The following is a 26,240-nucleotide window of genomic DNA, read 5'->3' as shown; positions in this document are numbered from 1 at the left end:
CTTCTGTTTTCGGTAGAAATGACACTTTATGGGTCCATAGGATTAAAATGGTACCCAATGGTTGTATAGGTTTTGTTTTTCTTTAAAAGAATCCCCAAGTGGTAATAGATCCTATGCCATGGACAATCAAAACACCAAGAAATAACCATTTTATTGTAACAGTTAAACCATACACTTAAAAACACACAAAAATGCATAAAGCAAACAAGAGAAGCCAGAGCCGTGAAATGTTGGGTGTGTGGGAGCCCTTGGTATGATTTGCGGTCCAGTTTCTTCATGTAAATTTATGATCGCGCTATTTGCACTAGCACTCTATTTTTTACTTACCTTAAATGTCCTAGTTTAATGTAAGTTAAACTGCAGCTGCACTTTATATGTATCTTATTAGGCCTCTTGAATTTACTGCCTTATATTTATTAGGTTAGGTGTCTCCCCCCCCCATGCTACCATGAAGATTTGTTTGCTTTATGCATTTTTATGTTTTTACATGTAATTGTCCTTTTTTTAATAACTGTTACAATAAATTGGATATTCTCTCTCTCAATAATTTTGGATCTGCATATGCTTTAGTTTGATATAGAATATAATATTTGTATACTTAAAATTGTCCTCCTCTTCTGCCCCCTGAACTTTTTTTTCTCCTTTTTTTATACAGGAGCCCTTTTCCTGCATTGTGATCTGTAGTTTTTATCTGTACGGATTTTGTGGAAAAAAAAATAACAGTTTGAAGGGACAAAAAATCAGCAACTCTGGACTTTGCTATTTTTTATGTTTACGCTAGAGATGAGCGAACTTACAGTAAATTCGATTCGTCACGAACTTCTCGGCTCGGCAGTTGATGACTTATCCTGCATAAATTAGTTCAGCTTTCAGGTGCTCCGGTGGGCTGGAAAAGGTGGATACAGTACTAGGAGAATCTTTCCTAGGACTGCATCCACCTTTTCCAGCCCACCGGAGCCCTGGAAAGCTGAACTAATTTATGCAGGATAAGTCAGGAACCGCCGAGCTGAGAAGTTCGTGACGAATCGAATTTACTGTAAGTTCGCTCATCTCTAGTCTCAACATACAATGGTCGTCCTGGAACCAATTAATATTATAACTTGAGGGACCACTGTAGTACTTTTATACTTGTTTTCAGGTAAAGTAACTGCAGTCCTTAGGTTTAATAGAATACCTGATGTCACTATTGTCAAATGTACATTACAGGAAACACATCAGTACTGGTGAGAGATTCTTTATGCGAAGCACTTTGACCATGTCTTATGTTCAGTGTTTACTGTCGGGTTATTTGAGCAGATGGAAGTGGAGGCAGTCACCTTCCAACACAAGTTTCACTGACCCAACATTTAGCAGAAACCTATTTTGGATGAATTTCTGGCAACTGTTGGGCTACGATCAACTCAACTTAAGGGTCATTCAACCTAAAGGGGTTATCCATCAATTGAAGTGCAGAGCTAAGTTCTACCAACAACAGCACCATACCTGTCCTCAGGTTGGGTGTGGTATTACAACTTGGCTCCATTCACTTCAATGGAACTGAGCTGCAATACCACTCACAACCTTAGGACAGTGTGGTGCTGTGTTTATACATTTTTTAAAGAAATCAGCTCTGTTCTTCTAATTCTGGATAACCCATTTAAGGGTCATATTCACTGTGGTGGAATGGGAAATACAACATTTCTTGTTTTTATGGATTTACAAACTTTAAATTGCTACTTATGCACTGGAAGATGAATATAAAGTTTGGCCTATTGAACAATAGAAGAATTTAATTACTTAGGATCTGTGAAAATATAGTTCTTTGCTATGTGCAATAAGTGTCCAATGGTGGTTCCAATACTGCTGGAGATTGAGCTTTTATCTTGTAAGTAAAGTCCTGTACACCTGTCAATAGGAGTAGGGTCCCTGTGGAAGGATCAATGTCCGAAATCGAGACTAATCCATAACTCTCCAGAAGTTCGATATTGCATTTCTGATTGAAAGTGTGATGGGTTAAGCAGAACCAATACCAAAACTTCAAATCCTTCTGTCCTCCCATATGGTTATAGAAATCCTTGATCAGTGTTAAAACCCCAGACTTGCATACAGATAGGAGGAAGAACAGAATTGTCTGGTCTCATGTTTGTCCTTCATGTGCACAGACACCATTTTACCCCTTGGAGAAAAGTTATGTCTATTGCTGGCCACCGCACACCAGCTTTAGAGAATGGAAGCTTATAGTATTTGGTGATTGGATGATATTGCTTTTGAATTAAAGGGGGTACTCCACTGCCCCAGAGTTCAGAACATTTTGATTTGAACGCTGGGTGCAGGCTGCAGGGATTGTAACGTCACGGCCACACCCCTCGTGATGTCACACCACGCCCCCTCAATGCAAATCTATGGGAGATGTGTGGCAGTTGCCACGCCCCTCCCATAGACTTGCATTGAGAGGGGCGTGGTGTGACGTCACGAGGGGCTTGGGCGTGTCATCACAACCCCGAATCCAGCGGTCAAATCAAAATGTTCGTAGTACTTCGTACCCCTTTACCCCTTTAAAGTTTTAAACCTGACTTTAAATTGATGGTAATAAACTGCTGGCTTCAGGAACTAAAGTCTTTGGAAACCTGTGGTTAAATTGTTACGATTATTTAAGAATAATTGAATTGCTACCCCTGTGCCATTTTATGCTCCCCTTCATCACACTCTGTGCCATTTAATTCCCCCTACATTTTTATTAGGCCCCTTTCACACTATAAAGTTGCTCAGTTAAAAGATCTATTATAAACTTGTGTATTTTTAACATTGAAGTCTATGGCAAATGGATGAGCCTTTATGTTATCAGTTTGCACCTGGTTTATAATATGTTATTACTTCTGAGCATGCTCAGAAGAGGTGACCTCATCAGACTCCTGCAGTGCTGAGGGACTACTACTACTCCCATCATAGAACAGACTTGTTTCCATGATGTGAGTAGTAATTCCCTGGAGTCTGCTGGTGGCTGGGGAGGTTACATTAGTGTTTGTAATACAACCCCCATCATGGAACAGACTCTGATAGGGGCTGAGGGATTGATCACACCGGGTCATTCAGCAGGCATCCCGTGACAACGCCTGGGGGGGGGGGGGGGGTCCTGAGGATAAAGCCACCCCCCATGTCGGCGATTGACGCAAATCGTTGATCAATTAATATTGGCGATTCCGGGCTGATCAGGTCTCTGATGACCCGATAGCCTGGAAAATAGGGATGATCGCATATGTCAGAGACAGCCCCAATCCTCCTGAAGGATAGGAGAGACCATCTCCTCCTATCCCCTGACATTGTTCACTTAGGACTAACCGGGACTAACCTGGATGTCGGGCAGAGCGTGGGGGGGAGGACTATGGCGGCGGGTACTGGAGTGTAAAAGGAGGCCAAGGGACCGGCGATTGCGGCGGGATCGGCGACAGAGCAGCAGTGGAGGCAGCAGGGAAGATCATTGGTAAGTGATCTTCACTGCTGCCTTCTGGGAGTTTCCAAACTGTAACTCCCAGCATGCCAAGACAGCCAATCTGGGCATGCTGGGGGTTGCAGTTTTGCAACATCTGGAGGCCCACAGTTTGGAGACCACTATACAGTGGTTCCCCAAGCTGTAGCCCTACACATGTTGCAAAACTATAACTCCCAGCATGCCCAGACAGTCCAGGCATGCTGGGAGTTGTAGTTCTGTAACATATGGCCCATCAGATGTTGCAGAAATACAACTCCCAGCATGCCTGGATAGTCTCAGCATGCTGGGAGTTGTAGTTTAACTTCTGGAAGAGCACAGTTTGGAGACCACTATACAGTGGTGCCTAAACTGTAGCGCTGCAGATGTTGCAAAACTACAACAAGCCCAGGCATGCTGGGAATTGTAGTTCGGTAACATGTGGCCCTTCAGATGTTGCCGAACTACAACTCCCATCATGCCTGGGCAGTCTGAGCATGCTTGGAGTTGTAGTTTTGAAACATCTGGAGGGCTACAGCTTGGACACCACTACACACTGGTCTCCAAACTGTTCTCCTCCAGTTGTTGCATAACTGCAACTCCCAACATGCCCTTCGTCTGTCTGGGCATGCTGAGAGTTGTAGTTTTGCAACAGCTGGAGGCACACAGGTTCAGAAACACTGAGTTAAGTAACAAACTGTTTTGTAACCACTGTGCCTCCAGCTGTTGCATAACTACAACCCCCAGCATGCATGGACAGCCAAAGGGCATGCTGGAAGTTGTAGTAGTATGCCTCAAGCTTTTGCATAACTACAAGTCAGCATGCCCTTCAGTTGTCACTGCATGCTGAGAGTTGTAGTTTTTGCAACAGCTGAAGGCACACTGATTGTGAAACAGAGTTTGTTACCTAACTCAGTGTTTTGCAACAAGTGTGTCTCCAGCTGTTGCATATCTGCAACCCCCAGCATGCACGGACAGTCAAAGGGCTTGCTGGGAGTTGTAGTTTTTCAACAGCTGGAGGTTTGCTCCCATCCCCATGAGACTGTACAGGGTTTCTCGCTGCAAGTTTAAGATGCAGCAAATTTTCCGCTGCAGCTCAAACTCCCAGCGAGAAACTCGCTGTGAATCCCCTTCCCGTGTGAATGTTCCATAAAAATACTACGCTACACAAAATAAAAAGTAAAACACTACATATACACAGACTCCCTTACCCATTTACCCCCTTCCACCCCCAATAAAAATGAAACGGCTGGTACTGCATGAATTATTTAAACGGAGCCTCTAGCTGTTGCAAAACAAGAACTCCCTGTGTTGCCGGACAGTCATTGACTGTCCAGGCATTTCCTGGAGTTTTGCAACAGCTGGAGGCACCCTGTTTGGGAAACACTGCCGTATGGTAATTTTGATATCTGAGGCAAGTCTAATTCTTGCATCCGTGTCAGTCCCTTTGCAAATACCTAATTTAGGCCTCAAATGAGCATGGTGCTCTCTCACGTCGGAGCACTGTCGTATTTTAAGGCAACAGTTTAGGGCCACATAGGGGGTACTTCCGTACACTGGAGAGATTGCCCAACAAATTTTGGGGGCTTTTCTTTTACCCCTTATGAAAAGGTAAAGTTGAGGTTTACTCCAGCATGTTAGTGTAAAAAAGCTTTTTTTTTTACACTAACATGCTGGTGTTGCTCCATACATTTCATTTTCACAAGAAATAAAAGGCCCCCAAAATGTGTAATGCAATTTCTCCTGTGTACGGAAATACCCCATATGTGGACATAAAATACTCTGCGGGCGCACAACAAGGCTCTGGAGTGAGAGAGCCATGTACATTTGAGGTTATTTGCACAGGGGTGGCTGATGGTTACAGCGTTTCTGACATAAAAAAACACCCACATGACCCCATTTTGAAAACTACACCCCTCAAGGAATGTAACAAGGGGTATAGTGAGCCTTACAAAGCCCCCATGGTGCTAGAACATTGGACCCCCCCACATGTGACCCCATTTTGGAAACTACACCCCTCACAGAATGTAATAAGGGGTGCAGTGAGCATTTACACACAGTCTGACATTTTTGGAATAGTGGTCCGTGAAAAATGAAAATTTAAATTTTTCATTTGCACAGCCCACTGTTCCAAAGACCTGCCAAACGCCAGTGTGGTGTAAATGCTCACTGCAACCCTTATTAAATTCTGTGGGGGTGTGGTTTCCAAAATGGGGTCACGTGTGTGTGTTTTTTTTTGGGGGGGGGGGTCTACTGTTCTGGCCAGCCCAGGCCAGAGTCACCCATTCTATAATCACCTGGTTAGAACAAATAATGATAGAAATAATCAATAATCACAACAACCATCTGCGTTACCAAAAAATAGTGGGTAATCATTGCTCTCTATTAATAAGGTGCCAAATAGTGTCACTTCTCATTTCCACTCACCACCACCATGTCATTCCCTTTATCACCATCCGAAACAGTGGGAACTCATAAATACAGTGCCATAGCCAACAAGTCAAAATATTATTCTTTGCCGAACAATTTAATACTAAGGAACATCCCTTCCTTCCTCTAGTAATTTACACCATTTTGCAAACGAACCCACTTCTGCAGCCGGCTTAATTTATGTCTGTTCATTGGCAGAAGCACTGCAGGCACGCTTACCCTGCCCACCATCCCAGAAGCCATTCTCCCTGCGGCCTGAGAAATCCAACAAGCGAAAGTTTATTTGCTTACACTTTTTCTACTAAATAATGATTATTCTTTCATATAATAACTTACGTTCTGGCTGTTTTCCAACTAGGCACCTTTTCTAATGAAGCGCTGCATTCGCGGCTGGGTACTTTTCAAATAAGCGCTACAGAAACACCCCTTCTGCTCCTCATCTTAGCAGTCAGCATCCCTCAAATAATCCTTTATATAACCTCAAGAATAATTTATTCTTTTTTCATATAGTATTAATTTCTTTGGGCCGTTTTTACTTTTTATCCCCTCTATGAAGCGCTGCAGGAACATTTTTTCTGCCCACCATCTCATAAGGCAGCCCGCGTCAATACTTAAAAACCAACTTGAAGTTTCAAAATAGTCTCCCATCGTCTTCATTGCCGGACTTCCACCTGTTTGAAGTGCGGGACGGATGTGTGTGGCTAGTGCGTGCCTCCAATAGGGTGCGCATACAAGATACTTTACTGAATGGATTGCCGCAGTTTATAGCAACAGATTTTTTACAAACACGGGTTTGAACACCACAAAATAGATTTTAGAACACAACAAGGCATATAAGAAAACATCTTTATAACTAGATTACTTTTCACAGATTTTTTTGACCTTTTATTGTATGTATTTCATGATATGTAACATCTTTATGTGATTTACGCGGACTTGCTGCGTATAAAAGAAACGTCATGTTCAACTTTCAATCAGAAAACCTGACGAAGAGGGGGTCCCGCCCCTCGAAACGCGACATTTTACCTGCATGCTCTTAATATTTTTTTTTTCAAGTCCGCATTTTGCCGGTTAATTGCGTAAATCCCACTCCAGACCTTCCAGAGGAGAGCGCCGTAGAAGACACCATTTTTCAGGAGAATTATCGCTCCCCCATCTACACTTCTAAAGACCATCCTGCACCAGCTAAGAACGGGATTGGTGCAGGCTGCACTCCTCCACCACAACCATAGACTGTGGTATAAAGCCCTCAATGGTGTTGTGCTCAAAGTACAACACCTAAAGGTGAGCAAACCTTGCACTTGTACTTCTCACAATTTTTCTATAAAAGGATAATTGCGCTTAGATGCGCATTGGTCTATTTCAGTTTTTTTCTTTCGCATAACTGCTGTCCAAAAGCCCAATGGCGCTCCTTCTCTTCTGAGCATTTTAGTTTGCCCGCAGAGCACTTTACATTCACATATGGGGTATTTCCATACTCAGAAGAAACAGAGTTAAACATTTTAGGAGGCTTTTTCTCCTATTACCCCGTGTGAAAATAAAAAAATTGGGGTATCACCAGTATTTTAGTGAAAAAAATCTAATTATTCATCCAACTTTACTGGAAATTTGTCAAACACCTGTGGGGTGTAAAGACTCACTGTACCCCTTCCTTGAGGGGTGTTGTTTCCCAAATAGTATGCCATTTTTTTTTTTTTTTTTTTGCTTTTGAGACACCATAGGGGCTTCCTAAATGCGACATGCCCCTCAAAAACCATTTCAGCAAAATTTGCTTTCCAAAAGCCAAATGTGACTCCTTCTCTTCTGAGCATTGTAGTGCGTCCGCAGTGCACTTGACGTCCACACAAAGGGTATTTATATACTCAGAAGAGATGGGGTTACAAATTTGGGGGGGGGGGGGGGGGGGGGCATTTTCTCCTATTAGCCCTTGTAAAATTTAGAGAAAAACCTGCATTTTTACACATCCAACTTTAACGAAAAGTCAGCAAACACCTGTGGGGTGTTAAGGCTCACTGTTCCCCTCCTTACGTTCCTTGAGGGGTGTAGTTTCTAAAATAGGATGCCATGTGGTTTTTTTTTTTTTTTTTTTTGCTTTTCTGGCACCAATGTGACTTCCCCCAGAAAGCCATTTCAGAAAAACTCACTCTTCAAAATCCTATTGTCGTTCCTTTGCTTCTGAGCCCCCTATTGCACCCACAGAGCACTTAACATCCACATATTAGGTATTTCCTTATTTGAAATAAATTGGCTTACAAATTTTAGGGTGATTTCTCTCCTTTTACCCCTTGTAAAAATTCAAAAACTGGGTCTACAAGAACATGTGAGTGTAAAAAATAAAGATTTTTAATTTTGCTGCTATTCCTGTGAAACACCTAAAGGGTTAACACACTTTCTGAATGTCATTTTGAATACTTTGAGGGGTGCAGTTTTTATGACGGGGTAATTTATGAGGTATTTCTAATATGAAGGCTCCTCAAATCCACTTCAAAGCTGAACTGGTCCCTGAAAAGTTCAGATTTTTTAAATTTTGTGAAAAATTGCTGCTGAACTTTGAAGCCCTCTGATGTCTTCCAAAAGTAAGAATTTCAAATTTATGATGCAAACGTAAAGTAGACATATTGTATGTGAATCAATATATAATTTATTTGGGATGTCCATTTTCCTTTATAAGCAGAGTTTCAAAGTAAAAAAATGCATAATTTTTGGGTAAAAATTCAAAAATTTGATGAAAAAATAGAAAATGTAGCAAGTATCGACGGAAATTTACCACTAACAAAGTAGTCACGAAAAAACCATCTTTGAATCAGAATGAAAATTAAAAGCATCCCAGAGTTATTAATGCTTAAAGTGAAAGTGTTCAGATGTTCAAAAAATGCTCGGGTCCTTAAGGTGAAAATGGGCTGAGTACTTAAGGGGTTAAACAGGGGGGCGGGCGACATGTCCACTCCCCTGCAATGTATTTTACTTTCACTTTTAAATTCCCCGCCGGGAGCCCAGAATGGCCTGTACGAATGAGCCATTCAGGGCTCCCGGCGGGGTTTTTAAACTTCAGTGTGCCTTACTGTGTAATCACATTCCCCTTAAGTATATTAATTTTATTCCCCCCTTGTGTATATGTATGATTTCCCCCCCCCCCCCCCCCCCCCCCCGCCTGCAGTCATCCTCTAGCGCTGTCACAGTGCACAGCAGGGACATGCCATTCCATTCCCTGCTAGTAATCTCCATATCTGACAGAGGAGCAGCGGAGAATGAAGGGACCTGTCCTTCCCTGTGTGCTGTTATAACGCTCCATTCACCACCATCGCCAGTACCTGACCTGTCCCCCCTGTGCGCTGCTTCAGTCATTCACCACCGCCTGTTCCCGACATGTCCCCGATGCTGCCCTGCTCCTTGCGCAATCGGAGCGCACAGCGGGGACATGTCAGTCTATTCCCCACTGCTCATCTGCGTACCCGATGTCGGGAATCGGCTGTTGTGAATGAATGAAGCAGTGCACAGGGGAACAGGTCAGGTACAGGCAGCAGCAGGGAATAGAAAGCTATAACAGTGCACAGGGGGATAGGTCCCTCCATTCTCCAGTGGGAGTAGTAGTAGTCCCGGCTGTGGGAGTCTGCCGACGGCTGATACCAGCGGATGAAAAACTGATGCTAATGGTCCGTTTTTAGGGGCAATAAAGGAGAAAATGTGAACTTTAGCGATCCAAAAAAGTGATAACTTTTTTAAATAAAATTTCTTGGATACCAATAAAAAATATTAAAAAAGATACAGTAGTGATAAAAATAGTATTTAACAAAATGTATTTTTATTATAGCGAAATTTTAATACATTTTTAAACAGGGATCAATTTATGTGGGCGGGCAGGGCAATAAAAATGTAGACAACAATAATAAAAATAGCGTTTGTTTTTTTTTTTTTTTTTTTTTTGTTTTTACTTTTTTTTTGTAGTACTACTACTCCCAGCATGGAACACACTGTTCCATGATGGGAGTAGTAGTACCTGTACTAATTGACAGATCGCCCATTTCACTTCTGACTTCTGTTGCGATCCTCCTGTATAATGTATAGATGCTCTTCTATAGTCCCCTGCACTGCTGTGTATACGTGTATATATATATATATATATATATATATATATGTGTGTGTGTGTGTGTGTATATATATATATATATATATATATATATATATATATATATATATATATGTATGTGTATATATATATGTATATATATACACACACACACACACACACACACACCTATTCATATTTCCCACAGAGAGCTGTGATTGCCCAGATGGTTCCAGTCACTCACAGCCTTTCTGTGGGAAATATGAATAATAGGCATTTATATGGAATATACTCATACTACAGTGGGACCAGAGAAGAGCGGCCGGCCGCCCGCATCTATACATACAGGAGGATCACAGCGGGTGTCAGAAGTGACACTCGCTGCAATCTGTCTATTAATGCAGGTACTACAGCTCCCAGCATGGGGCAGAGTTTGCTACATGCTGGGAGCAGTAGTACCTGCAGTTGAGGACAGATCACAGCAGGTGTCACTCCTGACACCCGCTGCAATCATCCTATCTATTGCAGAGATACAAGCACAGGAGAAAGCCGCTCGCATCTATACATTATACAGGACGATCGCAGGGGTGTTGCTAATGAAGAAATTTGTTATTTAGAATCGAGTCGAAGTTCGGATTCGGTTCAAATAAAATTTTTCATGAAATTCGGAACTAATTTGACTTTGTCAGATTTGATTCGCTCATCTCTACTGGTCACCATGAGCAACACTAGATTGGTATATGAACACTACTGAGGAAATTTATCAAAACAAAGTTACTGAGTTGCCCATAGCAACCAATCAGATCGCTTCTTTCATTTTTGAAAATGCCTCTGAAAAATGAGATGCAATCTGGTTGCTATGGCAACTCAACTTTTGTTGCGTAGTTTTCTTTGTGGGTTTCAATTTGTGGGTTTTGATTCCTGACAGGTATTTTTCCATTGTATTTACGAATGTTTCCCTACATTTTGCATTTTTTTTCTTTTTTACAACTACTCAGGGACCCGCCGGTAATGGCGGACATCCGCGATCACGCAGATGTACGCCATTAACCCCTCAGATGCTGTGATCAATAAAGATCACGCCATCTGCGGCTGTGCGGTACTTTAAATGGATGATCGGATCGCCTGCAGCGCTGCCACGGGGATCCGATCATCCAGCATGGCGGCCGGTGGTCCCTTCACCTGCCTCCGTCTGTCTCCCGGAGTCTTCTGCTCTGATCTGAGAGCGAGCAGACCAGAGCAGAAGATCACCGATAACACTGATCAGTGCTATGCCCTATGCATAGCACTGAACAGTATTAGCAATGAAATGATTGCTATAAATAGTCCCCTATGGAGACTAATTAAAGTGTAAAAAAAAAAGTAAAAGAAATGTGAAAAATCCTCTCCCCCGATAAAAAGGTAAAACATCAGTTTTTCCTTATTTTACCCACCAAAAAAAGCCTAAATAAATAATTAATACACATATTTGGTATGGTGAACGGCGTAACTGTAAAAAATTTAAATAAAAACGTCCAAAATTGCTGCTTTTTTTTCCGCATTTTATAAATAAAAAAATTCTGAAAAGTAAAATCTAGGCAAAAGTGGTACTGATAAAAACTACAGATCATGGCGCAAAAAATGAGCCTCATTCCACCCCATATACCGAAAAATTTGAAAGTTATAGGTGGTCAAAATAAGGCAATTTCAAACATACTAATTTTGTTAAAATGGTTTGATTTTTTTTTTAACCCCTTAAGGACCGGGGCTTTTTTAGTTTTTTTCATTATCAATTTTTCCTCCTTAACTTTAAAAAATCATAACTCTTTAAAATTTTCACATAAAATTCTATATGATGACTTATTTTTTGCGTCATTTTACCCAAAAATCTACGGTGAAACGGGGAAAAAAATCAATGTGCGACAAAATTGATGATAAAACACTATTTTGTAAGTTTTGGGGGCTTCTGTTTTTTCCCAGTACATTTTTTGGCAAAAATGATACCTTCTCTTTATTCTGTGGGTCCATACGGTTAAAATGATACCCTACTTGGATAGGTTTGATTTTGTGTCACTTCAGAAAAAAATCATGAATACATGCAGGAAAATGTATACGTTTAAAATTGTCATCTTCTGACCCCTATAACTTTTGTTAAATTTTTTTGTGTTCAGGGCGCTATGAGGGCTCATTTTTTGCACCGTGATCTGACTTTTTTAGAGGTACCATTTTTGTTCTGATCAGACTTTTTGATCACTTTTTATTCACTTTTTTGTTGTATAAAAAGTGATCAAAAATGCAATATTTTGGACTTTGGAATTTGGGTTTAAAAAGTGGTATATTTTTATAATTCGGACATTTCCGCACGTGGTGTATTTTTATTTACACTTTTATTTTGTTACTAGGAAATGCCGGGTGATTCAAACGTTTAATTCAGAAGGGAATACCTGAAAGGGTTAACTTTTTTTAACACTTTTTTTTTTTTTTGCAAGCGGATACCGTATTTTTTGCCGTATTAGACGCACTTTTTCTTCCCCAAAACTGGGGGGGAAAAGTCGGTGCGTCTTATACGGCGAATACACCCCTATCGCGGCGGTCCCTGCGCCCATCAACTGCCGGGACCCGCGGCTAATACAGGATATCACCGATCGCGGTGATGCCCTGTATTAACCCTTCAGAAGCGGCGATCAAAGCTGACCGCCTCGTCTGAAGGGAAAGTGACACTAACCCAACTGTTCGGGACCGCCGCGATTTCACTGAATAGCCGGGTTAGTGCTTACAGGACACCGGGAGTGACCTTACCTGCCTCCTCTGTGTCTTCTCCTGCCTCCTCGGTGGCCGGCGCTCTCCTTCCGCGTCGGCATGCGTAACAACGTGATGGCGGCGACGGAGAGCGAGGATACCCGGCCGGCAGCAGAGACGTTCCGGAGCGACTGGGACATGGCGACAGCGATGGAGCGACATCCAGGGCAGCGGTGACGGGTCCGGAGCGGCGGGGACACGTGAGTATTACCTCCTATGCAGTGGTCTTCAATCTGCGGACCTCCAGATGTTGCAAAACTACAACTCCCAGCATGCCCGGACAGCCAACGGCTGTCCGGGCATGCTGGAAGTTGTAGTTTTGCAACATCAGGAGGTCCGCAGGTTGAAGACCATTATTGGGTTCAAAATCTTTATTTGTTTAGATTTTGCACCTATAAATTGGGTGTGTCTTATACGCCGATGCGTCCTATAGGACGAAAAAGACGGTAGGTGCCATAGAGACCTATCAGCTTGCAATGGCTGATTTCATTCACAGACTGCTGCCTTGCCGTTGCATGGCAACAATCAGTGAAATCAGTGATTGATTGCTCAAGCCTGGATCTCAGGCTTGAAGCATTCAATCAGCGATCGGACTGCAGGAAGGAAGGTAAGAGACCTTCCTACTGTAGTACAGCTGTTCGGGATGCCGCGATTATACCGCGGCGATCCCGAACAGCTCCCTGAGCTAGCTAGGCACATTCTCTTTCGTTTTTAGCTGTGCGACTCAGCTTTGAGCACGCGGCTAAAGGATTAATAGCGTGCGGCACCACGATCGGTGCCGCGCGCTATTAGCGGCGGGTCCTGGCTTCACTATAAGGCCGGGCCTGCCGGAAGGAATATATCGCAGGACCGGGACACATGATGTAGCGGTACGTCATGTGTCCTTAAGGAGTTAAGCGGTACAATTATAGAAAAGCATATATCATGGGTACCATTTTAATCATATTGACCCACAGAATAAAGAAAACGTCATTTTTACCATAAAGTGTACAGCGTGAAAACAAAACTATCCAAAATTTGCTAAATTGTGGTTTTCTTTTCAATTGTCACACAAATAATATTTGGTTGCGCCGTACATTTTATGGTAAAATAAGTGATGTAATTACAAAGTACAATTGGTGACACAAAAACACCTCATATGGGTCTGTGGATGGAAATATAAGAGTTATGATTTTTAGAAGGCGAGGAAGAAAAAACGAAAATGCAAAAATAAAATTGGTCTGGTCCTTAAAGCCAAAATGGGCCTGGTCCTTAAGGGGTTAAAGGGATTATCCAGGATTAGAAAGTAACAGACATGGACAAAATTGTTGGTACCCATCCGTTAAAGACAGAAAAACCCACAAGGTTTCCTGAAATAACTTGAAACTGATAAAAAGTAATAATAAACTTTAAAGAAAAGTAACTGATGAAGATCAGACATAACTTTTGAATTATGGTTGAACATAATCATTTATACAAACAAAATGGAACTGGCCTGGACAGAAATGATGGTCCCCTGACCCTAATATTTTGTTGCACAACCTTTTGAGGCAGTCGCTGCAATCCTGAGATTCATATAGCTCTCAATGGGGGAGAGTTATTAAAACCTGTCCAGAGGAAACATTGCTGAGTTGCCAATAGCAACCAATCAAATTGTTTCTTTCATTTTTGAAAAGGCCACTGAAAAATGAAAGAAGCGATCTGATTGGTTGGTATGGGCAACTTTTCCTCTGGACAGGTTTTGATAAATCTCCCCACTCCTCATAAGATCCTGCTCCAACTGTCTCAGGTGTGAAGGTGTCTTCTCCAGACTGCAGGTATCTTGGCCCACTCCTCTTAAGATCCTGCTCCATATGTCTCAGGTGTGAAGGTACCTTCTCCAGATTGCAGGCATCTTTGCCCACTCCTCATGAGATACTGCTCCAGATGTCTCAGGTGTGAAGGTACCTTCTCCAGACTGCAGGTATCTTGGCCCATTCCTCATAAGATCTTGCTCCAGCTGTCTCAGGTGTGAAGGTGTCTTCTCCAGACTGCAGGTATCTTGGCCCACTCCTCAAAAAATCCTGCTCCAGATGTCTCAGGTGTGAAGGTGTCTTCTCCAGACTGTAGGTATCTTGGCCCACTCCTCATAAGATCCTGCTCCAGATGTTTCAGGTGTGAAGGTGTCTTCTCCAGACTGTAGGTATCTTGGCCCACTCCTCATAAGATACTGCTTCAGGTGTGAAGGTGTCTTCTCCAGACTGCAGGCATCATGGCCCACTCCTCATAAGATACTGCTCCAGATGTTTCAGGTGTAAAGGTGTCTTCTCCAGAGTGCGGGTATCTTGGCCCATTCCTCATAAGATCCTGCTCCAGCTGTCTCAGGTGTGAAGGTGTATTCTTCAGACTGCAGGATTCAGCGCCTTCCACAGATGATCAATAGGATTCAGGTCAGGGCTCATAGAAGGTCATATGACAATAGTCCAATGTTTAGCCATTATTGGATGTTTTTAGCTGTGTGTTTTGAGTCATTATCCTGTCAGAGGACCCATGACCTGCGACTAAGACCAAGCTACTTCTGACACTGGGCACATTTCACTCCAGAATGCCTTGATAATCTTGAGATGTCATTGAACCCTATACAGATTCAAGACACCTTGTGCCAAATACAGCAAAGCAGCCCCAAACCATAACCGAGCCTCCTCCATGCTTCACAAGTAGGTTCAGTGTTCTTTTCTCGGTAAACTTAAATTTTTATATCTGCAAACATAGAGCTCATTGGAGAGATTTATAAAAACCTGCCATAGCAGCAGATCCCTTCTTTTATTTTCATAAAGACCTCTGAAAAAAAATAACCCCTTTCAATTTTCCACCTAAAAATCCATATTATGGCTTTTTTTTTGTGTCACCAATTCTACTTTGCAGTGACATTAGTCATTTTACCCAAAAATTCACGGCGAAATGGAAAAAAAATCATTGTGCGACAAAATCCAAGAAATAACGCAATTTTGTAACTTTTGGGGGCTTCCGTTTCTACGCAGTACATGTTTCAGTAAAAATGACACCTTATCATTATTTTGTAGGTCCATACGGTTAAAATGATACCCTACTTATATAGGTTTGATTTTGTCGCACTTCTGGAAAAAATCATAACTACATGCAGGAAAATGTATACGTTTAAAAATGTCCTCTTTTGACCCCATGACTTTTTTTTATTTTTCCACGTACAGGGCAGTATGAGGACTCATATTTTGCGCCATGATCTAAAGTTTTTATCGGTATGATTTTTGTTTTGATCGGACTTTTTGATCACTTTTTATTCATTTTTTAATGGTATAAAAAGAGACCAAAAATATGCTTTTTTGGACTTTGGAATTTTTTTGCGCGTACGCCATTGACTGTGCGGTTTAATTAATGATATATTTGATATAGTTTGGACATTTACGCACGCGGCGATACCACATGTTTTTTTTTTACACTTTTATTTTTTTATGGGAAAAGGGGGGTGATTCAAACTTTTATTAGGGAAGGGGTTAAATGACCTTTATTAACACTTTTTTTTTAACTTTTTTTTTGCAGTGTTATAGGTCCCATAGGGACCTATAACACTGCACACACTGATCTCTTGCACAGATCACTGGCATGTATTAACAGGCCTGTGATCAGTGTTATCTGCGCTTGACTGCTCCTGCCTGGATCTCAGGCACGGAGCAGTCATTCGTCAATCGGACACCGAGGAGGCAGGTATGGTCCCCCGGTGTCCTGTAAGCTGTTCGGGACGCAGCGATTTCACCGCGGCGGTCCCGAACAGTCCGACTGAGCAGCCGGGATACTTTCACTTCAGATGCGGCGGTCAGCTTTGATCGCCGCGTCTGAAGGGTTAATACAGGGCATCACCGCGATCGGTGATGTTCTGTATTAGCCGCGGGTCCCGACCGTTGATAGCCGCCAGGACCGACCCAATATGACGCGGGGACACCTCGTGACCCCGTGGCATATTGCGGGAGCCGTCGGAGGATGCAAATATATGTCCTGCTTCATTAAGGAGATAAAGAACAGTCCGAAGGACATTCGCCCAGCAGCTTTGTGGCTTGTCAATATGTATTTTGGCACATTTCAGTCTCGGTTTTTATGATTTGCTTTCAACCATGAAGTCCTCAGACTGTGGCTCAAACAGTGGGGGAAGGTACAATCTGAGACTGATGCACAGTACCTTGACCCGAAGTTACATCTTTGGAAGTTGTTCTGGGGTCTTTAATGACAGACAGTAGCCAATTTTCCTCTTGCAGCCATGTCCAGGGGGTTGGCTTAAGTCCTGTGGACCCTGAGTTCTAAATAATGGCCCTCATTTACTATTGCAAACCCGACATGTTTTGTTGGGTTGTGCGCCAGTTTCGGGCACATTACGCCTGAAATTCTGTCTGCGCCAGAATATGCGCCTGAAATTCTGTCTGCGCCTGAAATTGCGCCAGAATTGAAAAACCCCCAACTAACTCTCCATATTGCTAAGAAAACCCGAAAAAGGGGCGTGACTGTCGGGAAAAGGGGGCATGGTCACAAAAAAGGGGCGTGTTTCCGACATTTTCACAAAATCCCAACATATTAACTAAAGTTTCCACAAAAAATGTGGTGGATTTCAGCTGAGGAAAACCCTACAGGTCAGAGCATGAGTGTAAAAAGAGCAAAGTGTAGGGAAAGTGGAAAATGAAGGGAAACCTTAGTAAATACTGTGGAAAATATATTGTCGGGAATTAAAACCCACAAAGAAACCTACACTCCACTCTTAGTAAATCAGGGCCAATATGTGCAAATGAACACAGTCAACATACTTGCAAGGAACATCAAGCTGCTTGGAGATGTCTTATAGCTTTTACCTTTAAAAGGGTACTCCGGTGAAAAACATATTTAACCCCTTAAGGACCAACCCAAATAAACCTGTATGCCCCTGAAAGACCAGGCCTGTTTTTTCAAATCGGGGATGTCTGTCTTTATTAGAGAATAACTCTGGTAACATTTTGCCAATCACGATAATTCTGACATTGTTTTTTTGTCACAAGTCGTCCTTCCTGTACATAGTAAAAGTAAGCCGATATCATTTGTAGTTTTTTTTTTACAATGCAAAAAATCAGGAAATTTTAAAAAAAATTAAGATTTTTTGCTATTTTAACACTAATAGGTTGCATATATTTATACATACTGACCAAATAGTTTATGAAACTTATACTTTCAGATGTCTACTTTATTATGACAGCATTTTTTTTTGTTTTTAATTAACATTTTATATTAATTTAGAAGCCTAACAATTGAACTTGAAATTTTTAAAATTTGCTAAGTACATCTTTTTTTGTGTGCTATGCAAGGTTTGCAGAAATTTTAAGGTAGTACAACATAGGAACACCCCCCAAATTACCCAATTTTTAAAACTAGACCCCTCAAAGTATTCGTTAGGGGGTAAAGTGAGTATTTTAACACCATCGTTTTTTGGCAGGAATTATTACAATGTCAGTGTTAAAAATTCGAAATTTGCCTTTTTTCACAAATGCATCATTTGTGGGGCATATTTTTTGTACATCACTTCTGTGCAAGAAATGCATCCTATATTTTATTGAGCTACTCGGCCCATGTTTGGAAATACCACCGCTTAGGCCATATTTGGTTCCTTGGCCACGTGGTAGGACCCCAAAGGAGAGGAGCGCCATTTGGCTTTCAGGGCATCATTATATGAATAGTCCCCATTCATACTGCATTTCTGCGGTATAGGTGTCCGTTGTCATGTCAAAAAAGGGATGCCAATGTATACTGTAGCAGTCAGAAATGACTGGAGCTGCTACAGTATACGTCAGCATCACTCTTTTTGACATGATGCTGAAGCATACCTCTAACACTGGGGAAATGCAGTATGAATGGGACGCAGTGTAGGGTTACAGAGCGCATCCGCAGCATATTTCACACCGCGGATGCCCCCGTCAGTCACAAGGGCGAGGTAGCTGTGGCTGGGTAGCTCAGTGTGTCCGCTCATGACTGCTGACGGGAAATCCGCCGCTATTAGTGGACACACAAAGCTACCCAGCCGCAGCAGGGAGCTCATCATTGTGACTGTTGGCGGGCATCCGCAGCATGTAATATGCTGCGGATGTGTGCCGTGTGATCCTACACATTAAACATTTTCATTTTTTACTATATTTAATAAATGTGTTTTTATTATTTTTTTTACACTTTTTTCACACACTTTTTTTATTTATTTTTTTTACCCTTTTTTTTTATACTTCTTGTTTTTATACACTTTAATTTATTTTAATTATTTTTTCACTTTTTTTTTTAATGCTTTGGAATACTTAGTATTCCAAAGCATTGCAGATATATGCTGCCTGCTAGTTTTATGCTGCCTGCACGTCCTCACAGGCAATAATCAGGGAAAACCTTGGGGTCCTTGTAAAGACCCCCGGCTGCCCAGGTAAGCAGCAGCACCCGCGATCATTGCGAGGTGCTACAGGAGAGAGACAGAGGGAGCTCACTCCCTCTGTCAAAACTTCTTACAGCTCGCGGTCGCTTCCGACCGTGGCTGTAAGGGTTAAACTGCCTGGACCAAAGTTGTCTTCGGTCCCGACAGTGCGGCAGGTCCCTGCCCGCCGGGGATTACACACAGCACCCCGCGATCGCGCTGTGGGGACTGCAGGGGTGACAGAGGGAGCTACCTCCCTCTGTCATAACACTTACAGCCAGCAGTCACTTCCGACCGCGGCTGTAAGGGTTAAACTGCCGGGACCGAAGTAAACAGTGCGGCAGGGTCCCGGCTGTGTGTTACAGCCGAGTCCCTGCCGTGATCTCGTGGGTGCACTGGGCAGCACCCACGAGAGCCATGGACGAGTATACACGTCCTGGTGCGGGAACGTTCATCCTGCCTGGACGTGTATACACGTCCATGGGCGTTAAAACTTAGCTCTGCACTTCAATTGCTGGATAACCCCTTTAAGTTGAATGACCCTTAGGGTACGTTCACACGAGCGTATTTTCACAGCGTATTTCGCTGCGGATCCGCTGGTGAAGGCACGCTCTATGCTGTCTTTACATGTGCCTGCTCGTAGTGGCAATACGCCGCTACGCGCAGACACACTGAGATGTGCGAGTCGCAGTGTAGTTGCACATAGTGGGAGCTCTCTGCCTAGCTCAGAGCAGGGAGAGTGGCTGCGATGTGCGAATACGCCCCGCGTAAATCCGCTCGTGTGAACGTACCATTAAAGGGGTATTCAAGGGAAAAACTTTTTTTCATATCAACTGGCTCCAGAAAGTTAAACAAATTTGTAAATTAAAAATAATATGGAAGTACGCGTTGAGTGGGGTGAAATACAGGGTGGGCCATTTATATGGATTCACCTTAATAAAATGGGAATGGTTGGTGATATTAACTTCCTGTTTGTGGCACATTAGTATATGTGAGGGGGAAAACTTTTCAAGATGGGTGGTGACCATGGCGGCCATTTTGAAGTCGGCCATTTTGAATCCAACTTTTGTTTTTTTCAATAGGAAGAAGGTCATGTGACACATCAAACTTACTGGGAATTTCACAAGAAAAACAATATGCTTGGTTTTGACGTAACCTTATTCTTTCATGAGTTATTTACAAGTTTCTGACCACTTATAAAATGTGTTCAATGTGCTTCCCATTGTATTGGATTGTAAATGCAACCCTCTTCTCCCACTCTTCACACACTGATAGCAACACCGCAGGAGAAATGCTAGCACAGGCTTCCAGTATCCGTAGTTTCAGGTGCTGCACATCTCGTATCTCCACAGCATAGACAATTGCCTTCAGATGACCCCAAAGATAAAAGTCTAAGGGGGTCAGATCGGGAGACCTTGGGGCCATTCAACTGGCCCACGACGACCAATCCACTTTCCAGGAAACTGTTCATCTAGGAATGCTCAGACCTGACACCCATAATGTGGTGGTGCACCATCTTGCTGGAAAACTCAGGGAACGTGCCAGCTTCAGTGCATAAAGAGGGAAACACATCATCATGTAGCAATTTCACATATCCAGTGGCCTTGAGGTTTCCATTGATGAAGAATGGCCCCACTATCTTTATACCCCATATACCACACCATACCATCAATTTTTGCTTTCCAACAGTCTTGGAGGGATCTATCCAATGTGGGTTAGTGTCAGACCAATAGCGGTGGTTTTGTTTGTTAACTTCACCATTCACATAAAAGTTTGCCTCATCACTGAACAAAATCTTCTGCGTAAACTGAGGGTTCTGTTCCAATTTTTGTTTTGTCCATTCTGCAGCACCTGAAACTACGGATACTGGAAGCCTGTGCTAGCATTTCTCCTGCGGTGTTGCTATCAGTGTGTGAAGAGTGGGAGAAGAGGGTTGCATTGACAATCCAACACAATGGGCAGCACATTGAATATATTTTATAAGTGGTCAGAAACTTGTAAATAACTCATGAAAGAATAAAGTTACGTTAAAACCAAGCACATTATTGTTTTTCTTGTGAAATTCCCAATAAGTTTGATGTGTCACATGACCCTCTTCCTATTGAAAAAACTAAAGTTGGATTCAAAATGGCCAACTTCAAAATGGCCACCATGGTCACCAGTCATCTTGAAAAGTTTCCCCCCTCACATACAGTAATGTGCTACAAACAGGAAGTTAATATCACCAACCATTCCCATTTTATTAAGGTGTATTCATATAAATGGCCCACCCTGTAATTTACAAATCTGTTTAACTTTCTGGAGACAGTTGAGATATAATTATTTTATTTATTTATTTTTCTTCTTATATCCTGAGACAACTCTCTCCTTTGCTTTCTGTGGTCCATGTTGAATTTGGTTCACACCATGATACTAAACAGCACAGTGACTACTTTTCATGCTATAAATAGGCGACTGACTGATTACAAGTTGAGAGTTGTTATAGTTGTTATAGTAATTTCAGGACGCACCTTAGTATAACATGTCCCTATTATCATGTTTTTTTAATCTTTTCTAGGGGACCATCATTTTTTTTTTCCAGAACAGTTTTGTTTTAATTGCTTTTTAATACTATTCTGTTGAACCGCAATTGAAAAGCAGTGTCTGATTTTAATCAGTTAATTTTTATAAAATTTTTATTCATGACTATTTTTACCAATTTCAAGTTATTTTAGAAAGCATTGTGGATTTTTCTGTCTTGAACAGTAGGGTACCAACAATTTTGTCCACATTTGTAGCTGCTTTCTTTCAAAAACAATGCAACATCTGTCCTCAGGTTGTGTTTTGTATTATACCTTATCTCCATTGGAACTGCACTGCAATACCGCGCACAAACTGAGGACAGGTATGGCACTGTTTTTAGTAAAAAATAGCTATATATTTCTAGTTGTGGATATGCCCTTTACATTTTTAGGTTTTCACACAGGGTGGATAGTTTCATCTTCACCTCTATAGGTTGCTTATGGAGTAATCGGTACAGCAAACTGCTTTTGGCATTTATGATGCGCTTACAGGAAACATTACCCAGTGTAATTTGTGTAGAGCTGAAAGGCAGGACATGTGTTTTTAATATTTAAAGAGGTACAACAGCATGCCAACAATGATCATACTGCCGCTTGTCCAGAATTCATAGCACATCTATTATTACCTAACAGTCTCCTCTAGGGTTTCTCATTAACATAATCGGAGACTAGACACCTTCCTGACACTTTGGGCACGAGAGATGCCGGGCCCCTACTATCAGTAGGAAGAAGAAAAACATGGACTTCTCTACCCCCTCACTAACGTGTCACAACAGTGATTACATGCCCTGTACGATCAAAGGAAGTCTTTTCATATTTTTATATTATTAAACATTTAATTTTATGTTGGTTTATTTGTATTTAATACAGTATTGTAGAAATCGTTATCGGCATAACCTATCTAGCTCGTATAACGAACCAGCGAGTCCGTGTAGGAAAGCACTAGCGTGGCAGGAAAACGTGCAGCTGAATATTGAAGTGCTCAAATCCCAAAATGTAATATCCAAATATAAGCAAGAAAGATGTTCGGGAGGCACTCACCAGTAAAGTGAAATGGCAATTTCTTTATTGTTCATGCATTAAAAGCAGCTATGCAGGAAAAGGATGCCAAAAGCTGCACCTCTCGTAGTTACAAGAGGTGCAGCTAGTGGTGTTCTTCTCCTGCATAGTTGCTTTTAATACCCGAACAATAAAGAAATTGCCCTTTCACTTTACTGGTGAGTGCCTCCCGAACATCTTGCTTTTATTTGTATTTAAGTAAGATCATTTGCACATTTTATATTATTGTTATTCTAATAAACAATCAGTCAGGAGAAGAGTTAAGCTCTCTTTGCAACTAAAAAGTTCCCAAAGGTCACATGATAAAGGCACAATGGGGGAGATTCATCAAAACCTGTCCAGAGAAAAAGTTGCTGAGTTGCCCATAGCAACCAATCAGATCACTTCTTTCATTTTTGAAAAGGCCTCTGAAAAATGAAAGAAGCGATCTGATTGGTTGCTATGGACAACTCAGCAACTTTTACTCTGGACAGGTTTTGATAAATCTCCCCCAATATCTTTATGGGTGGGGGGTTGGGTTGGTCGGTTAATGGATGTTTAGAGGTGGAGGAGGGGACAGTTGGCATGGTGCGTGATGTCACTATTCCCAGTGGAGGATGATACTACTAGAACAGAAGTGGTGGGAACAAAAATGATATTATGGCTCTGTTGGATACATCCATAATATCAGTAATGTTGACTATATACGTGAATGATGGTTGTTGCTATGAAAATGTCATCATCTAGCACCATAAACATCATCAACGCTCAATAACTGCAATGATCCAGTAAAATCAGCACAAAAATTATACTCCACCGGGAGTTTCATAGCATTGGTTTCAGTGGCCCAGCAGCTTTATACAAACCTTACTTCACTAAGCATCAAAAGAGAGAGGTGTAAAGCCACCACCACTGGACTCTGGAGCAATGGAAATGTTTTCTGGAGCCATGAATCACGCTTCTCTATCTCGCTGTCTCATAGACGAGTCTGGGTTTAGTGTTTGCCAAGAGAATGTTACCTGTCTGACTACATTGTGCCAGGAATAATGGTATGGAATTGTTTTTCAGGGTTAACCTAGCTCTCTTAGTTCCAGTGAATAGAATTTTTAACGTGATACTTAAAGATCGTGAGTCACGACTCCGCCCCCATGTGACATCACGCCCCCCTCTCAATGCAAGTCTATGGGAGGGGGCATGACTGCTGTCACGCCCCCTCCCATAGACTTGCAATGAGGGGGCGGGGCGTGACGTCACACGGGGGCGGAGTCGTGACATCACAATCTTCTGTTCCCGGGGTCGGGAGCCAGAACCTCCAGCCCTGCCGGAAGCAGATACAAGTGGGTGCTGCATGCTATATTGCGGGGGTCCCCAGCGGCGGGACCCCTGCGATCAGACTTCTTATCCCCTAACCTTTGAATAAGGGATAAGATGTCTAGGGGTGGAGTACACCTTTAACTCACACAGACATGTCAAAAGTCAAAGTGTTCCTAAAAGTTCACAAACATATGACAAGTCTAAAGTTGTGATCAATGGCGGTCTTGCTGCTGAGACCCCTACCAATTTTTAAGTGATCTGTGTTGGGCTTAGTTTGAGTTAGTTTTTTTTTGTTTGTTTTTTATGCGGCCTTTTGTGTACAGTATGAGTACTAAGAGAGACAATTTTATTCACACCATATGGTGTCAGCAGGTATAACTGTGATCTGACAGGTCTGGGCAGTGCAGTGACATAGGTACTTTGGAACGTGAGCCAAGTGCATCCGAGCGTGCCGACAGCGCAGAACATACTGACAGGTGTCAGGCATAGGGCATAATACACATCACAAAAGGAGGGAGTGGGAAAAAAAAAAAAAAAACATTTTCTGTCCACTTGAAATCTCTGTGAATTTGAGGATCACAAGAATTCAGCCATAAAGGGTACTTGGGATAGGATGTAACATCAGCAGCATCTAAGGGGTACTACAGTGTTTATTTATTTTTTATTTTTTATATGGTATCAAGCTACTGGGGTTGGGTTAAAATAGAAAAACCTATACATACCCTCTCCCGTATTCAGTTGTGTCCGGTCCGCCTGGCTCCTGTTTTCTAAGTGTTTAATGTTTAATAGGGAACTCAGCCACCAAAATGAACACAAGAAAACCAGCTTACAAAAGAGACACACCACAACCACTTTTGATACAATTTCCCCCATAGTCTTTACCCCATTTCAAGGGGTACTCCACTGGAAAACATTTTCTTTTAAATCAACTGGTGCCAGAAAGTTAAACAGATTTGTAAATTACTTCTATTAAAAAAATCCCAATCCTTCCAGTACTTTTTAGATGATGTATACTACAGAGGAAGTTCTTTTCTTTTTGAATTTCCTTTCTGTCTGACAGCATGCTCTCTGCTGACACCTCTGTCCATGTCAGGAACTGTTCAGAGCAAGATAGGTTTGCTATGGGGATTTGCTCCTACTCTCGGCGGTTCCTAAAATGGACAGAGGTGTCAGCAGAGAGCATGTTGTCAGATTGAAAAGAAATTAAAAAAGAAAAGAACTTCCTCCATAGCATATAGCAGCTGATAAGTACTGGAAGGATTGGGATTTTTTAATAGAAGTAATTTGCAAATCTGTTTAACTTTCTGGAGCCAGTTGGTTTAAAAGAAAATATTTTCCAGTGGAGTACCCCTTTAATGGACTATAATCTAACATACACTATATAGCAACTGTCCAACTACATCATAGAAGCTCAGCCTGGGGATATACTTTTGTTTTGTTTGTTGACTGTTTTCACCATTGACTTGAATGTTACAGCTGTAACTCAGGATTAGTGCACAATAGCAAATGTCCTGAATCCACCAGGTCTCTGTTTTTTGTTTCCCATCCCAGAAAGGCCCGAGGGTATGACCATCTGGCAGAACCTTCAGGCCTTCTCTACAGTAAAACTAGTATCATTGAGACATTACTTGCTCTCAGAGGACAGCATCACTCTTCTGCACAGGGTAGGAACGTTCATTCTTACCTGGGCAATAGGGCGAGGTACGTGGTAGCTGCTATGGGCAATAGGTTGAGGTATGTGGTAGCTGCTATAACAGGGGGACGTGGCACGGTAGACTCTAAACGGGCACTTGATGCCCTATTAATCAAATCATAATATGGCACTCTATCTAGTTTTTAGCTCATTTGGAACTGGTTGTAAATAGTGCCATCTTGCACTTCGTGGGCACTAGTTAAAGGAGATATCCAGTGTTGAACAACGTATCCCCTATCCTAAGGATAGGGTATAAGTTTCAGATCGCGGGGGGGGGGGGGGGTGTTCCGACTGCTGGGGCCCCTCACGATCCCCTGTATGGGGCCCCGGCAGCCCACGGGAGGGGGCGAGTTGACCACCGCACAAAGCGGCGGCTGACACGCCCCCTCAATACAACTCTATGGCAGAGCCGGAGTGCTGCCTTCGGCAATCTCCGGCTCTGCCATAGTGATGTATTGAGGGGGCGTTTCACCCGCTATCTGGCCAGCGTGCCGGGGTCCCGTACAAGAGATTGC

Source organism: Hyla sarda, chromosome 6 (genome assembly GCF_029499605.1).
Source record: "Hyla sarda isolate aHylSar1 chromosome 6, aHylSar1.hap1, whole genome shotgun sequence".
In the NCBI taxonomy this organism is placed as follows: Eukaryota; Metazoa; Chordata; class Amphibia; order Anura; family Hylidae; genus Hyla; species Hyla sarda.
The sequence above is the reverse complement of the archived record's forward strand: the minus strand, read 5'-3'. Positions refer to the sequence as shown.